Source organism: Apium graveolens, chromosome 5 (assembly GCF_009905375.1).
Source record: "Apium graveolens cultivar Ventura chromosome 5, ASM990537v1, whole genome shotgun sequence".
Lineage (NCBI taxonomy): Eukaryota > Viridiplantae > Streptophyta > Magnoliopsida > Apiales > Apiaceae > Apium > Apium graveolens.
The window spans coordinates 35,389,232-35,407,156 of NC_133651.1; the positions used below are offsets into that span (position 1 = coordinate 35,389,232).

Here is a 17,925-nt window from a genome sequence, read left to right on the forward strand (position 1 = left end):
ATAAAGATAGTAGCCCCTTTAACGCGGCTTACTCGTAAGACTGAGAAGTTTGAATGGACAGAGAAATACGAGAAAAGCTTTTAACAACTGAAACAAAGGTTGGTGACGGCCCCTATGTTGGCATTGTCGGATGGAAAAAGGAGATTTTGTGATTTGTATTGACGCTTCGCATAAGGAATTAGGGTGCTTCTTATACAGCACAACAAGGTAATCGCGTACGCGTCAAGATAATTAAGGGAATAAAAAATTCGATATCCCCACCCATGAGCTTAGGCTCGTGGCAATAGTTTTGCCCTAAAGATTGGAGGCACTACTTGTATGGAGAGAAGTGCGAGATTCACAAACCATAGGAGCTCTAGTACATTTTTACGTAGAAAGAGCTCAACATACGCCAGAGGAGGCGGTTAGAGCTAATCAAGAATTATGATTGGGAGATTCTTTATCATTCGGGGAGAGCCAATATGGTGGCTGATGCCCTTAGTAAAAAGGAGAGACTCAAGATGATAATGTCTTTTGGGGAGTTTATAAGAGATTTTGAGAAAATGGAAATAAAAGTGAAGGTAACCGGAGCCGGTACCGAAAAGCTGTTTGAGATTGCAATACAGCCCGAATTATTGGAAAAGAACATATTGTGCCAGTAAAAGTGATGAATGAAGGCAGAGAGCCAACAAATAGATATGAGATTAATACCGAGAGAGATGATAAGGGAATAATGAGGTATTCCTATAGAATTTGGGTTCCAAATGTTTAAGAGCTTAAAGATGAGATCTTAGATGAAAGTCATAGTTCAAGGAATAAGATTTAGGGCAAACCCTGAATGTGATAGTCAGGGAGGACGCCATCAAGATAGAAGGAACCCATAACATAATGAAGTGGAAAATGAGGATTTTAACGTATAAGATAACCCCAAGTACGGGGAGGAGGAGGAAACGTTCAGACTAAGGAAACAGAAGTCGAGTAAGGAAAGGAGAACCGAGACGGTACTCCTATACGGTAATTCATGGACCTGTCTCAAGAGAACTTAGACTATTATCCCTAACCACCACCCTGAGGAGACAGTGCGGTGGGAAATTCTTTCAGGACCTTTAAATCGCTAAGCTCTCAGTGTTCCAAGGAACAAGTTGACCCAGTCGAGGCAAGAGCCTGGCTAAAGGAAATATAGGAATCATTTGAGATTCTAAATGATTGACGAACCACAAAAGACTGTTTTTGTCACTTACCCTCCTAAGAGAAAGACCACCCGCTGGTGAAAGGCCAAGGAAGGCACGGAGCCAGAGGTTATAATAAACTGATTAAAGTTCAGTCAATTGTTTTCAGGAAAGTACTTCCCAAGGTTATGGAGATAGTGTAAAAGCTTTAGAGCCAGAACAAAGGCAGACGAGTATGATGAATTATGAATCTAAGTTGTAAAAGTTGTCAAGATTCGTTCTGAGGACACGAATCCAGAATAACAGGATGTTTGAAATCAATATTTATGTTGTGTTGGTTCATGAAATGATTGTAAAAGAAAGGAAAATAAAGGGAGACTTAAGTGGAAAGAAATAAAAAGGCAATACAGTTTGAGGAATGATAAGGGAGTTGGGTATGAGGAAACCCTAAATACTCGTAACAATAGAAATAGAAAAGTATGTGATCGTCAGGATGAGGGTGATTCACCATGAGTTAAAGTTGATGATTGAAGGAATAAGAGATACATATATTTTATCCCCTTTAAGTTGGGAGGATTCGATGAAACCTTGAGATATTTCGAAGGATAAATAATGAGACGCGGATAGGTAGAAGAGACAAGAAAGTAAGAAATTAGGAAATTGGATGAAGGAAGTAACCTTAAAAAAAATGGAAAGTGTATGTAACACCTGTGACTTGATACCCAAAAGGGAGACACCAAGTACAAAAGATATCCCAACATTGAGATGACTGTTGAGATAAACAACAAAAGTAAATAAGGATTTATTAAGAAGAAGTTCACGTTGAACACGACCAATATCTTCCAGAACATCCATGTGATCATTACCAAATCAAGAAAGAAAAGTAGATAACTATTGTTATCTTTTGGAGGCCATATGGATTGACCACAATTTGAATAAGGATGCTATTATGAAATTAGGTATAGACTATCGAGGTGGGAATGATTGAAATAAGACACCCTTATCAGGGATACATGACTTGATTTATCTATGGAAGGATGCAAGTACCTTTTTAAAAGGTGGAATTAAGGATGGAACCTCGAAAACTTGAGATGAACCATAGAGGAATGCATAAAGGATGGCATTTCACCCTTAATAGGGACATTATGAGTTTGGGTAGTACGGAATGAAGGATTAAGACAACAACAACCTTTAAAGATCAGTAGAAATTTTTTTCAGAAGTACATAGACAATGGTTATAGTATTAGTAAATGGTATTTTGATATGCCCTGTATCTAGGGAATACAGGAGGAATGATTCAAGGATAACCTTAGAGGTTTTACAAGGAGAAAGGTAATATTCAAAATTCTCAAGAATAGAAATGTTGATAAAGGAAATATGACGTAATTATAATGATGCCAAGTGGGGCACGTGTTAAACCACGAGAAAGTATGGATCGAACCAGTAAAGGTCGAAATTGTTCAGGATAAAAGATGTTCTAAGTATGATTGAGAGTCAGTCGTGACAGTGATTAACCTCTAAAGACTGAGGCAATAACTTATGGAAAAATGGTGATATTATTTTTTACTCATCAGATATTAAAGAAAAGCATTTTCACATAAGCAGTGATTGAAATGAGGTAGAAAATTTATTTGGAGGTGGTTAAAATGACATTGACTGTAAGGAAATTTCACTATCAGGAAAGGCCAAAGAGGTGGCCGACACTTTAAGTGTAAGAGGATAATTATAGGCGCTTGTGCCAAAGGAATACAGTGATGATGGTTAAAGCTATGCAGATTGTATTATGGTTTGGAAGATTGACATTCCTTCTGATGACTGTGCAATACCCAACCGTAATAGTAGTTGGTAAAGGTTTAATTCGTGTAATCGCCATGAGCGGGCTATCTATCTCAGAAGGTACTATCTTGAGAATAATCCAGGATCATATTTCAAAAAGGACTAAACGAACCTTGAGGTAAGTCTTCTATTTAAGGCATACGATTAAGAATGGTATTCACCTGCTATCGTTGCTTTGACTGAAACTATTCTGTAATTTTATCTACTTCATATCATGAAAGTATGTCAGAATTTGGATTGTTCTTCATGAATTATGATTGGTGATTATGTTAACTCCTTAGAAGTATTCTATACGACACGTATGGACTCCGTATGGTTAGATATTAAGATTTCATGGAAAATGAATGACGACAGTAGGTCAGTAGTAGACCATAGTAGTGCAGCAATGATTCTGCGAGTAATGAGCTGGTTACAACCGTGAGAGTTGTATTGGAATGGATGTTGAGATTGGGTACCACTAATCGGGCCGTGGTAGTGTATAAGTTATCATTGATAGACTAATTAAGTAGAGTATCTACCTATTGAATATTTATTCTTTCGTATCAATAGAGAGTCGTATTACTATATGAGGAAGGTTGCGGTGCAAGCATAGAATTCTAGTAACGATGATGTCTAGAATGAGATCCCAGATTCGATTTTCGATATCGAGGGAGTTTCAAAGGTGATTGTGTATAAGCTCGAGGAAGAGCATGGGTCCATAGAATGATGGACGGAATGGCGAAAATATTTAGGCATGTGAAATACGATGCTATAATACTTGATGTTGATATAAATACAGATATGTTTTGTTCTCCTATGACAAACCTCTATAGTTCAGAGGTAGGTTCCAAGCCAGATTTTCTGTGGCAGTATATTTTTTTCATATATACAATTCTCTTCAATTCGTTCTTTTCTCTTCTTTTCATTTCATGTAAGCTGAGAAGAACAACCCTTCCAGAAAGGGGAGGTATTGCCGAATGACTATCTATCTGTGTGATAGAAGCCTAGTAGGATACCATCTATTGTTTAATTGCTTGTCAAGTACTAAAGGCTGGCCACCTTCTGTACTAACTATGCGATGTAACAAGTGTTCATGATCATAGTGATCTCTCAATAAATTCTTTTACTTCTATATGATTGATCAAACTTTGGAAAATAGAAACAGCTAAAAAAGGAGTAGTATGAATATGGTGGTATTCGGAATGAAAACACATTCGTGATACTAAGGTTAACGCGTGTATTAAAAGGTTATAGAATGCTAACGAGCAAAGGTGTAACCAGTATAATATTAGGAACGAAAGATAGTAGCGATTACGAACTGGAAAAGAATGGGTATTGAGAAGCAAAAGCTCCAATGCTAAAAGCTATAATGAGAGTCTGTGCAATAGACTTGAAAGAATTTGGAATGATCACTTAACGCGGATTGAGTTTTCTCACGATAACAGATCATATGTCAGGTATCGAGATGTCATCTTATGAGATCTTTGAGGGAAGACAATGTCGATCTCCCTTATGTTAGGATGAAGTTGTAGAGCGCAAGATGCTCGGACCTGCAGTGGTCCAAAGGACCAAGAATATAATAGATCTAATCAGAGGACGGCTGGGAGTAGCCCAAGATGGACATAAGAAGTATGATGATTTGACAATGAAAGGACAAAGAGTATGAAGGAGGGAACCTTGTATTGTTAAAAGTATTTCCTTAAAAAGGAATTGACGAGGTTCGGAAAGAAAGGAAAGCTAAGTCCACAAATTGTTGGACCCTTGGATATATTAAGACGTATTGGGAAGTTAGCATATGAGCTAGCCCTACCCTTGAACATGTAGCGAGTCATAATGTGTTTCACGTATCAATGTTAAGGAAGTGTAATTCGGATGACAGATAAATAGGGGCATATGAGCGCATAGACATGCAACCAGACGTAACCTATATGGAGCAACCAGAAAGGGTTATAGACAGAAAAAGGGACAAGTGCTTAGGAGAAGAGTTATCAAACTAGTCAGAATTTGATGGTAGAACCACAATGTGGGAAAATTACGTAAGAGTTAGAAAGTGCAATGCTAAGAAAGTATCCCTACTCATTTTCTATCTGATTCCGGGACGGAATCCTTTTAAGGAGGGGAGACTGTAATAACCCCAATTTTTGGAAATTTTTGAAACCCTTATGAATAGTGATTTTGCAGATTATGCTGAATGAGAAAACTTTTCATGCCACTCTATGTAGAGGTTCTTTTATGGATATTCTGAGATTTTATTGGCACTCTATATGACATATAAGTGTATGTAAAGATCGTCAGAATCCAATTCTGAACACTTTGATTTTTCCCGGAAATCCACTAGATACGGAAAGAATTGAGTATAAGGTAACAGGATAAAAAGGATTTAAATAAAAGGATTATAAGAGAGGATCATAAAAGGATTAGAATGTATTGAGAAAGGTTAAGGGAACCTAAGTAATAAGATCCCGGGTATGATCCCTCAAACGATAATTGAAAATGAAAGTTAAGCGAACCGTATAACAGATCAGCGGTCATTAGGCAAACAATTAGGAAGTTAATCAAAGGGATTAGAGTGAGTGATGTCAACCAACCAATGAAAGGAGGACAAAGAGGGAAGGATGACATCACAACATGACATAGGCATGACATGGGAAGGAACGAGTGCTTAGGAGAAGGGTTATCAAACTAGTAAGGTAGAACCACAATGTGGGAAAATTGACTTGAGAGTTAGAAAGTGCAATACTAAGAAAGTATCCCTATTCATTTCTATCTGATTCCGGGACGGAATCCTTTTAAGGAGGGGAGACTGTAATAACCCCAATTTTTGGGAAATTTTTGAAACCCTTATGAATAGTGTTTTTACTGAATGAGAAAACTTTTCATGCCACACTATGTAGGGGTTCTGATATGGATATTCTGAGATTTTATTAGTACTTTATATGGGATATAAGTGTATGTAAAGATCGTCAGAATCCAAATCCGAACACTTTGATTTTTCCCGAAAATCCACTAGATACGGAGAGGATTGAGTATAAGGTAACAGGATAAAAAGGATTTAAATTAAAGGATTATAATAGAGGATCATAAAAAGGAATATAATGTATTGAGAAAGGTTAAGGGAACCTAAGTAATAAGATTCCGGGTATGATCCTTCAAACGATAAACGAAAACGAAAGTTAAGCGAACCGTATAACAGATCAGCGGTCATTAGGCAAACAATTAGAAGCTAATCAAAGGGATTAGTGGGGATGATGTCATCCAACCAATGAGAAGAGGACAAAGAGGGGGGGATGACATCACATGATGACATTAGCATGACATAGGGAGGAAGGAGATGTGGTTGGTTTATAACCACATAAAGACAAGGTTATTAAGGTAATTAACCAAAAACAAAACAAATCAATAATCAACCAACCAAGCCAAACATTACATTTTCACCAAAAACCACAAACTTTTAATTTCCTTCTTCCTAGCTCTCGGCTTTTGCCATTTTCAAAGGAAAGAAAAATCCAAAACCAAGATCCAAGCTTTGTTAAATCATGAGGTAATTATCTAAGGTTCCTTATACATAGATATAGCTAACCCATAAGTTTAAGCTTCTATTTCCTTCACAATCTCTTCCAATAAATCATGGAAGAAGATGGTGAATAGTATTTTTCAAGAACTAAAAATTTTGTTCTTGAAGTTTTGTTTAGTTTAAGCTTGGATAAGGACTTTAAGGGTGATTCCAAGTCATTCTCTTGATTCTCCACTCTCCAAGGAAGGTATAAACTCCAAACCCTAGTTTTAGCTTTGAATAATTAGGAATGAATATGATTGATATAGTATATGTGAAGCATGATGCTTGATTGTTTAAAGTTTGGTTGAGTTTGTAGAGATTAGTTGGTTTTGTGGTATTTTTGGGGTTATAAATCTTGATAATTAGTTAAGGAACCTAAGTAAAGCTTTTAGTTCATGTGGGGAATAAGTATAAATTGTTAATGTGGAGTTGTTGGGGCTGTTATGATGTAGGGTGGATGGAGTTTTGATTGGGTTGTGAATTGGGATTGGTTGGTGGTTGTTTTGCAATGGTTTAAATTTGGGAAATCGCGTAAACATAGCCGTCGTAATGCCCGATTTACCGTACACTGTTTTTGTTCTTAACATCAGAACCCTTGAACTCACTGCTAGGTTTTGACCATTGCCATGTTTAGATAGTTCATGTTACGAGATTCGTTTTGATATGTGGTTCGTTTGATTCCGATGAACGGTTTAGGAGAAACGGCCGTTTTAAGTAACGACGTTTCGCGAACGAACCCTTACCCTTCGCCTTACTTTGAAACATAGGTTAAAGACCTTAAAGGACTAATTGAAGTATGAAACAATTATGGTAAGAGTGTTAGGAAGTTGTTAAGACACTCGCGAAGGAATCGCCTTAAAACTCGTAATGGTTAAATTATTAAAAATGGTGGAGCCGAGGGTACTCGAGTGACTTAAGAGAATTAGTAAGCGCAAAGCGAGCGTTAGAGTCTAAGTTGGTTAATGTATAGATTTACAAGTGACTTTGGTTTAATTCCAACTTACTTGTTGTTTATAGGTTACCAGACTCGTCCCGAACCATTTGTAACCCCCAGTCGCTCAGGCAAGGTTTCTACCCGTTATACTGTTGTTGTGATGTATATATGTATATGCATTATCTTGTGATAGATGCATGTTGGTTAATTAGCAAATGTTGCGATATATTGAAGCATGCTGATATGGTATATATATGCATGCCTGTTTCGTATTCTTGCCATATATATCTGTTAGTTCAGTTGATAATACATATGCTAGAGAATAGAAGTAATTTGCATATACCCTTAGTATAGGGACCCAAAGGTGAAAACATTTTCTAAAACCGGGAGTCGAGGATCCCGAGTAGATTTTATATATATATATATTTATATATATATATATGGTTATAGTTTTCAAAACTATTAATCGAATAAGGTTTATTCGATAACTTTATTTTATTATTGAATATTATTTCGAATATTCATCCGAGGACTTATGACTCCTTTATTTTATTATCGAATATTATTTCGAATATTCATCCGAGGACTTATGACTCCTTTAATTTATTATTGAATATTATTTCGAATATTCATTCGAGGGCTTATGACTCAGCTTATTTTATTTATTGAATATTATTTGAATATTCATTTGAGGATCTATGACTCCGATTATTTGCTGAGATATATTCTTTATTTTATTAAAGAATAAGGTGTCGATAATCAAACTCACTTTTGATTATTCAAATAAAGATAGTACTTTCGTATAGGTATATCTTTGGTTATTTAATATTCATTTCAAGTATAAGTTTTAAAACTTCTACTTCAATTATTTTTATAGAGATTATTCTTTATGGAAATATTATTTAAATAATAATATTCAGATATTTTCTAATATATTGGGACTGATTTACCTTGTTAAATCAGCATCACTCCAAACATTCTTAAAAATGTTTTGCGAGTCTTCAAAATGATTTTTAAATGTTAGAGCGGATCCCAAAACTCATTTTTATATTTAAGATCCTCCTTTCGAAGGGGATTTAAATACTCGCTCAAAACCCGAGGGATCCGGCTCTGTGGTGTTTTTTATATTCGCAACAAGGTTGCTATTTTGATAAATGAATTGATTACTTACCCAACGTTCGGGAAGTAAGTCCATCTATCGAGTCGGCATAAGCAACATGAGCTCAGTGGGCGTCCATGAAAGTGTAAGTGGCTCAGTGGGAGTCCATCAAATGCGTAAGTGGCTGAGTGGAAGTCCAGCATAAGGTCCTATTGCGGCCAGGGTGATGACCAGTGGGGAATTCGTCCATCTACTAGTAGAAAAGGTTACTTATTGGTATCTTTGCCTGATCAGCAAGATATCAGGTTTATGCCAAAATTCTTTCCTTTCCAAATTTATTGGATATTGCAATTCTGTTCATACTTTACATGACAGAGGTTTTCAGGAAATGTATGTATATATATAGGTGTATATATATATCGGGACTTGATGAAGTATATCATAACTTCATTTCCTTCAAAATATTTCAAAGATTGAATCTATTCAAGTCTTAGCTTGTAGTCTCATCAGTGTGATGAACTTTTGAAACTAATTATAACTTGAACGGTGGTAGTTCAAGTAGTATTCGGAAAAGATATAAGCATATTGGAGTATCTTGTAACTTCATCTTTTAAACTTATATCTAGTAAATGATTATCTTATGCATGACAAAGATTTTCAGAAAAACGTTGAGACAAGGTTAGATATATGAGATCACCTTGCAACGATATTTTTATACAGTTATAAACTGGAACTCTGTGTATATTATACATGGAAGAGGACTTCCAAGATTTTGAAAAGTATATATGTATATATACTGAATATTTTGCGACTTCATCGCATTAAGATATCAAACTTGGTTTATTTCTTTTGACCAAGACTTTCATGAGTACTATGAGTATGCTCATATATTGTTAATCAGTATACATATTATTTTGGTGGGCTTGCTGCTCACCCTTTCTTTCTTCTTTCATCACACAATAACAGATAGAAAAGATGAACATGACCAAGCTCCCGATTCGTAAGCGATTAGGAAACGTTCCGCAGTTTCCTATAGGCGTTGATGTCGCTGTAGCTGAGGTAGGAACTACCAATAGGCTAGGCTTTCAACTTATGATGTACCAGACTTATGTATAATTATGAATTGTAATAATGGCAAAGAAATGTAAATTTATTCAGAAACCTGTTTAAGGTGTATTAGCATATAATTGTGGAATAAAGCGACTTGTGATTATTTTTGGATATTCATCTCTGAGACTATAACTTGTGGTGTGTGTGTTTATTGTGGGGTCACAGTACAGAGTAGTTGATTATTTATTAAGATTAGGTGTTATTAAGGGAAATGGAATTCGTGACAACCCAGATCCCCGACCCCGGATTTGGGGGTGTTACAGTTCTCTAACGGAAGATCCCAATACTCACATTAGGGATTTCATTGAGATCTGCGACATCTTCAGGTTCAATGGATTTTCTGAAGATGCTCTTAAGCTGAGGCTGTTCCCATTCTCTTTGAGGGACAAGCCTAAGAGCTGGTTACACTCTCTACCAGCTGGTGCTATCACCACGTGGGAAGATCTTGCTCAAAAGTTTCTTACTGAATTCTTCCCTATGGAAAAGACAGCTGCAATCAGAAACGCTCTTACTCAATTTGCGCAACAATCGGGAGAATCTCTATGTGAAGCTTGGGAGCATTATAAAGAGATGCTTAGGAAGTGTCCTCAACGTGGGATTCGTGACTGGATGATTATCAATTGCTTTTATAATGGCTTGGGTGCACAGTCTAGACCCATGCTCGACGCAGCATCAGGTGGAGCCTTATGGGCTAAGAGCTATGATGAAGCTTATGAGTTGATTGAACTGATGGATGCTAATGAATACCAGAATTCAACTCAAAGGCTACCTCAAGGCAAAGTAGCGGGAATTCTGAAGGTGGATACAACTACTGCTATAGCTGCTCAGCTTAAGGCTTTGCCGATAAAGGTGGATTCTTTGGCTAATTATGAAGTTAATCAGATCACTAGTGTTTGTGAGATTTGTGCAGGTGCGCATGAAACTGAGTAGTGTGCTATTTCCAGTGAATCAGCTCAATTTATGAGCAACTTTCAGAGGCCCCAGCAACCAAGTCCAGCCACCTATCATCCCAACAACTGCAATCATCCTAACTTTAGCCGGAGTAACAGTCAGAATGTGGTGCAACAGCCTTATCAGCAATATGCAGCAACGCAATTTAACCCTCCTGGTTTTCAACAACCGCAATATGCACCAAGATAACAACTCTGACTTCAACAGCTACCATATGGAGGTACAAGTCAATCTAATAAAAAAACCTGAATTGGAGGAGTTGAGGCTCATGTGCAAGAGCCAAGTGGTTTCTATCAAGACCTTGGAGAATCAAATTGGGAAAATTTCCAATGCCTTGCTGAATCAACAACCTGGTACACTTCCCGGTGACACAGAAGTTGCAGGAAAGAAGAAAGCAAAAGAGCAGGTTAAGGAAATTATATTGAGGTCTGGGAAGGTTGCAATCCCCGAAAAATCTCAAGTTCCAGAATTTGAAGTTGTAGCTGAAGAAGATATACAGCAGAAAGCAGAATTGGAATCAAGGAAGAAAAATGTGGAACACACTCCTCCTGAGGGTAATACAGGGAAGAAACAGATCTATCCTCCACCTCATTTTCCTAAGAGGCTGCAGAAGCAAAAGTTGGATGCGCAGAAGGGTAAGCTCACTATGCGAGTACTGGACCAGGATGTTACCTTTAATATTTTTAATGCCATGAAATTCCCTACTGATAATGAGGAGTGCTTAAAAGTGGAATTGGTTGATTATGTGGTTACTTTAGGGCTTGATCAAATGCTAAGGTCTGATGCCTTAGAGATAGTCTTGATGGGGAATTCAGATAGTGAAGATGATCAAGGTGATGAGCAGTTACAGTATTTGAATGCCTCTTCTTGGAAGCGAAGGCTGGATATGCCTTTTGAATCTCTTGGAATGTCAAAACTCAAAAATGCTGAGGGGCGTCTAAAAAAAGAAAGGAGGCATCACCGTAGTTGCTAATGAAAAGAATGAGCTTATTCCCCCTCGAACAGTTACGGGGTGGAGGGTTTGCATGGATTATAAGAAGCTGAACAAGGCCACGAGGAAAGATCACTTCCTTCTTCCTTTTATTGATCAGATACTTGACAGGTTGACTGGGCATGAATACTACTATCTTTTGGATGGCTATTCGGGTTATAATCAAATTTGCATCGCTCCAGAAGATCAGGAAAAGACTACCTTAACTTGTCTGTTTGGTACTTTTTCCTTCAGAAAAGTTTCTTTTGGGTTATATGGTGCACCTGCCACATTTCAGATATGCATGTTGGCTATCTTCTCGGACATGATTGGTCAGAATGTGGAGGTGTTCATGGATGATTTTTCTGTGTTCGTAGATTCTTTTGACGAGTGCTTGCAAAATCTTGGCGCAGTTCTTAAAAGGTGTGTTGAGACCAATCTGGTTCTTAACTGGGAGAAATGTCACTTTATGGTGCAACAGGGCATCATTCTTGGGAACAAGGTCTCTAGTAAAGGTCTTGAGGTGGACAAAGCCAAGGTGGGGGTCATTGAAAACCTTCCTCCACCAATTTCTGTTAAGGGAATCCGCAGCTTTCTTGGTCATGCGGGTTTCTATAGGCGTTTCATGTCCTTCTCTAAAATCTCAAAGTCGTTGTGCAATATGCTAGAGAAAGATGTCCCGTTCAAATTAGATGATGAATTTTGAGCTTCTTTTGAGAGCTTAAAGAAAAGCTTGATCACGGCACCTGTCATAACTGCACATGATTGGAATGTGCCTTTTGAAATGATGTGCGATGCGAGTGACTATATAATTGGAGCGGTTCTTGGACAAAGGAAGAACAATATATTTCATGTGGTCTACTATGCTAGTAAGACCCTCAATGGTACTCAACTGAACTGCACTACTACTGAGAAGGAACTCTTATCCATTGTCTACGGTTTTAAGAAGTTTCAATCTTATTTGCTTGGGATGAAGGTGACAGTTTTCACTGATCACGCTTCTATATGCTATCTCGTCTCGAAAAAGGACTCGAAGCCCAGATTAATTAGATGGGTTCTTTTACTTCAGGAGTTTGAGTTGGAGATCAAGGATAGGAAAGGTACATAAAATCAAGTTGTTGATCTTCTCTCTCGGTTAGAAGATCCAAGTACAGCTTCACATGATAAGACATTGATAAATGAGTCTTTTCCCGACAAACAGTTGTTTGGGGTGCAAGAAGAAGAATCGTGGTTCGCAAACATTATGAATTACCTTGTGATCAACATTATGCTCTCGGACTTAACTAATGCTCAATGGAAGAAGTTATTCACGAGGTGAAGTGGTACATGTGGGATGAACCATTTTTATTTCGGCAAGGAACTGACCAAATCATCAGGAGATGTATTCCGTACAGCGAGACGGGGGGTATCTTGCAAGACTGTCATTCAATTATTTATGGAGGCCACTATGGTGGAGAAAAAACAGCAGTTCGTATCCTTCAAGCAAGATTCTTCTGGCCTACATTATTTAAAGATGTGCATCAGTTCGTTTTAAAGTGTGATCGATGTCAGCGTGTTGGTAATATGTCAAAGAAGAATGAGATGCCTCTTAATGTGCTTCTCAAGGTTGAGGTCTTCGATGTTTGGGGAATTGACTTCATGGGACCATTTGCCTCATCTTGCAATAATCAGTATATCTCGTTGGCGGTCGATTATGTGCCAAAATGGGTGAAGTTAAGGCTTTGCCAACGAATGAGGCGAAGGTAGTGCTTAATTTTCTTCACAAGCAGATATTCATAAGATTTGGGACTCCAAGAGTCATAATCAGTGACGAGGGATCGTATTTCTGCAATCGCAAGTTCGCTGATATGATGCAAAGATATAATGTAAATCATTTCATTGCTACAACCTACCATCCTTAGACTAATGGTCAAGCTGAGGTGTCAAACAGAGAGATCAAGCGTATTCTAGAGAAAGTTGTATGTTCATCGAGAAAGGATTGGTGTTTAAAGCTGGATAAAGCTGTATGAGCGTATCGCACATCATTCAAGACTCCTCTACGCATGTCACCGTTTCAATTGATTTATGGTAAAGGATGTCATTTTCCTGTAGAGCTAGAGCACAAGGCATATTGAGCTCTGAAGAAATTGAACCTTGATATGGATGTAGCTGGTAAGAAAAGGATACTTCAATTGAATGAACTTGATGAGTTTCGACTTCAAGTGTATGAGAACAATAAAATGTACAAGGAGAAAGTCAAGATGTGGCATTATAAGGATCTAGTGCTCAAATCATTTGTGTCGGGGCAACAAGTTCTTTTGTTCAACTCTCGTCTCCGTTTTTTTCCTGGAAAATTGAAGTCGAGATGGCCAGGGCCGTTTGTTATCAAAACTGTGTTTCCACATGGAGCGGTGGAGATTTTTAGAATGATCCAGGCCAAGCATTTATGGTGAATGGACAGCCTTTGAAGCATTACTATAGAAATACAGCAAACCGTGAGGTGGTTAGTGTCGTTTTATTCTCAACTTGATCTCGAAATTCTACGTCAAGCTAGCGATGTAAACCAAGCGCTTCTTGGGAGGCAACCCATGTTTGTTGTACATTAGTAAAAGATAGAAGGAAGAAAAATTAGAAGAAAACACAAAAAATCAGAAAAACAGAAAAACAGGGATTTTTTCCCGAAACACGGCGCGGCCGCCCCGCTTACAGAAGTTACGCGCGCCCGCGCTGGGAAGCGGGGTGGCCGTGCTATATCAACAGAAACACGACGTGTCCGTGCTTCCTGGTGGGGCGGCCGCCACTACGCCATAGATGGCCTGATATAATGCCTTTCTACTGTTACAATAGGCCAGAAAAGCATTACAATAGACCTGTTGTAACAATAAGGGGCGTTGCAGTTGCGAGCATTACATCAGGCCCCTGTTGTAGCACTTTAGCTACCTATTGTAATAGGAAGAAAAGTATTACAATAGACCCCTAATGTAACAGCTTATTTCCACTTGTAACATTTTATAGATGTTACATTAGGTTGTAATTATTTTACAAAAGTGGACCTCAATGTGGTTCCCACCTAGTCAAATGTAACACTCTGCGTGTGTAATGTAACACTAGTGTTTTTTATTGTGCAACAGTAGGATTCATGAATGTAACACTATATAATAAGCAAATGCAACAATTAATTTTATAAAATTTGAAATAATAGCCCAGTTTAGGGAACAATCCCATACACAATATTACCAAAACATCATCCAAAGTACTAAAACCACAATTCATATACTACAACCACGATCCAATAATATTATATTAAAAAAATCTAGTTGATGCACCTAAATCTAATACGTTAATATTTTTTAAACATTTATGAGCATAGAAATTGAACTGGCCAGATTCAACATCGAAAGCTTATGCCACTTCATGATGATCCTGAGCTACAGAGCTACTGATGCATCAACATGTATCTTTGATCCCATGGATTCTCTTTGACCTCTTCTTAGCATCTCAGGGAAGTTTCACTCTTCATCCTCCAACTTGCCGTTGAGCATCAAAACCACTATATTATAACAAGAACTCATAAATCATAATTCATTATAAATCTCATAGTTAGACTTTTGAACATAAAACAAATAAAATTACAGAAGTAAAAAATAAACGAATCCAGTTCAGCGTCAAATTCCCTTAGTTCTAGTATCAACATACATCCTTATAATTATGTATTCATGTGACAACAATTACAGGGAACAAAGGCATACATTTTACATGTTAATTTTTATTTTCTACTTATCCTTTTATGCATTTCTGCTGCTTTTCAAGACTTACAAAAGCCACCATGATTTTTTATTATCTTTAGAAACTTGCATAACCTTAATTGTAACCAGGGGTATGCAATTTTGCTTTTGTCCATAAAATTCTATATCCATTTGGCTTAATTTAATTTATGCACTTACAAATCATAATCTAGAAAATTTTGCTTGTACAAAATTTGCTTCTACCAAACCAGTTACTATGACAACCGTAGCAGTGATGGATGAATTGGCACCTGTAACAGCATGGGAAGGAAGACCTCATATGAAGAGAGAGATATGGGAAATAAGTCAACTGATAGATGATTGAAAACGTATTTAAACCCTGAGATTTGTACAAGCAGGAGTGAATAAAATGAAGTATAATGTTAAAATATATTGCTTGAACTCTTATTTTGTGATAATTGTAAAATTACTAAAATATAATGTGCACATATCGCTGATTCTTCAGTTAAGCATAAAAATTTGAAACATAATTGTTCTCCAAAAAATAAAACACATCCATACAAATTAATTATAGACATTCATTTATATACAAAAGAATGGGACTATCAGCTTATTGATTTAGTGGGCTTTGTTTCATACCTTCAAATAATGATACAGTATTGAGCGCTAGTGCCACAGTTATATATCTGGGTAGAACTGACATAGTCAGAGATGGTTCTAGTCCAACAATTCGTCCCATACATACGTGTTAGGTCCCAATGTGTTTATAGAAGGGGGGTTGAATATAAACAGTACCAAATAATCGAATAAAATGCGGAATAAAAATTGAAATAAAATTCAAGTTAAATAAGAATATTATTAAACTTGAAAGGTGTTACAACAATGATATCGATTACAAGGAATTAATCTCAAATTAATTATCACAAATCTAGAATAAATTCGACATGAACTTCTTCTATTTTTGCAATAAAAAGATTCAAATGCTAAACGCAATTTGAGATTAAGTTCTAGAGATTTTGATCCGCTAGATAGTTACACAAGAACAAGATAAAGATTTCTAGTGGTTTGGATTTAACTTTACAAACTAGAAATTATGATCTTGAAGTTTGCAGATGAAGGATAAAATATTTTCTGCGGCTGCTTTTCTTTCTGTGTTCTTGTTTGTTTTTCAAATAATTGACCAATTAATCAATTAATTATCAACCAAAATTAATTAACTAATTAATTCAGATTTATTTTTGAATTAAAAATAATTTTTGAAATTAAAATACTGGTTTTTGGAATAAAAATAATCATTTTCGATTTTTTTTGGAATTAAAAACAATTTTGAAAATAATTTATAAAAAGAAATCCGAATTTTAAAAGAATTTAAAACAGGAATCCGGAATTTGTAAAATTCTGGAAACTTCAGGTACTAACTTGCAAAAATGCCAAAAACAACTTTGATTTAGGAATAATCTGGATCAAAACCGGGTTTTCAATAAAAAAAAGAAACGGGCAGGAACCGGGTCGCCGGGTCGGGAAGAACACCGGATGAACTCGAATTCCGGTGAACCTTCCCGGAGTCCGGTGACCTTAATTAAGGTCCAAATCGACTATGTTTGATCTGTTCTTTGCTGTAAAATAGTCCTAATTGCTTCTAGAAACTCATTCATTCAACAATCCACCCGTGACAATCACTCAGTCAAATTTTCGGCCAAAAACCGGCCAAACCCGAACAAAATCCAGCGACGATTTCAAAAGACAACTCCGTACTTCTCAGGGATCGTTTGTGATGTATGAATATATGGTTCGATTGCAAAACCGATAAGGAACACAAAGAACCCATCCAGATCGACTGAAAACCCCTAACAAAGATTTCCCCAAATCGAATTAAAAATATTCAAAGTAATATAAACCCTAATTTCTAAATTTCGAGAATCAAACCTAAAATTAAACATGTTATTGAACTCCAAATCAAGAGTATAATATACCAAAATGATCAGGAAAACAAGCTCTACAACATACAATCATCAAATCATACAAACAATCTCTCGAACAAAAATTCATAATTTAAATATCAAGAAATTTGAATATAAATAATTAAATAGAAAATCACCTGATGTTTCTGGGTTGAAATTGATGGAAGATTTGGATTCTAGATTTCAGTAGCTTTGTTTTGAGTATATGTACGCCAAAATCGGATATGGATAACGCCTCCGAATTTGTGTTTGATTACGAAGAACAAAATAAGATTATAGTATTTTCTCTGTAAAAACTCTGGAAATACTGTTTGCAAATTATTTCTGGTACAAAATAAAATACGGTAAAGGCTATTTATAATTACGGGAAATTAGTATCCCGTTGGATCATTCCGGATATAAAACGGTACGTTTATTTATAAAGACTGATCCAAACGGTATCGATTTTCAGGATAATTATCCAAACTAGTATAATTTGCACTACGGTCTTGGTCTCAGCGCCCGGTTACACGTATTACGAGATGATAATTGTAACACCTCCAAATCCGGGGTCGGGGATCCGGGTTATCACGAGATCCATTTCCCTTAATAACACCCAATCTTAATACACAATCAACTACTCTGTACTGTGACCCCACAATAAACACACACACCAC

General features: G+C 36.7%; 1 non-coding gene across 1 annotated transcript; it reads right to left on the reverse strand.

Moving 5' to 3' along the window:
• Positions 1–10,154: 10,154 nt before the first annotated feature.
• Positions 10,155–10,261, reverse strand: LOC141662672 (small nucleolar RNA R71). Its single transcript, XR_012550774.1, has one exon. It is a non-coding gene; the product is annotated as a small nucleolar RNA R71 (small nucleolar RNA).
• Between the last annotated feature and the right edge of the window lie 7,664 nt (positions 10,262–17,925).